Here is a 606-nt window from a genome sequence, read left to right as displayed (position 1 = left end):
GGCAGTGAGGAAGCATCTGCAAGGAAAAAGCACAGGGCCTTCACAGGCAAGGTGTGCATCCAAATCTCGGTTGTCCTCCTGGCGAGAGAGGCCCTTCATTCCCCAACAGCAAGAGAAGATACAGGGCTTGGTGAGCACCACTGTCCATTCTTCCGCTCCCTTGAGAAGGTGCTGCCACCCCTCAAAGGCAGCTTCGATCACCAGAGCCGCCTTGTCCCCAGAATCCTACTTGCCCTCAGTGGGAGGGAGCTGCCTAGAGAAGAAGGCCCAAGGGTAGAGTTCTTGCTTTGGGGCAACCCTCTGGGACATGGTGGCCCCAATGGCTCGGTCTGAGGCAGCTGCTTCTCCAGCAAAAGGCCAGCTGGGGTCTAGGTGGCCTAGGAAGGGGACTCTGCTCAGTGCCCATTTCCATTGTGCAGAAGGTGCTTGTGCTTCTGGCGTCCACCAAGAAGTCCTCTGCCAGAGGAGAGCTCTTCTGGGAGCTGCAGGAGGAATAGTCCTGCCTCAAGAACTGCCCACACAAGGTAACACATGCCAAAAGCAGCTACATCCCTTGCACAGTAGCAGGGGCTGCCAGCTCAGGAGGGCACGTGGCAGTTATGCCAG

This window comes from Struthio camelus, chromosome 31 (assembly GCF_040807025.1).
Source record: "Struthio camelus isolate bStrCam1 chromosome 31, bStrCam1.hap1, whole genome shotgun sequence".
Classification (NCBI taxonomy): Eukaryota; Metazoa; Chordata; class Aves; order Struthioniformes; family Struthionidae; genus Struthio; species Struthio camelus.
This window is presented reverse-complemented; position numbering follows the sequence as displayed.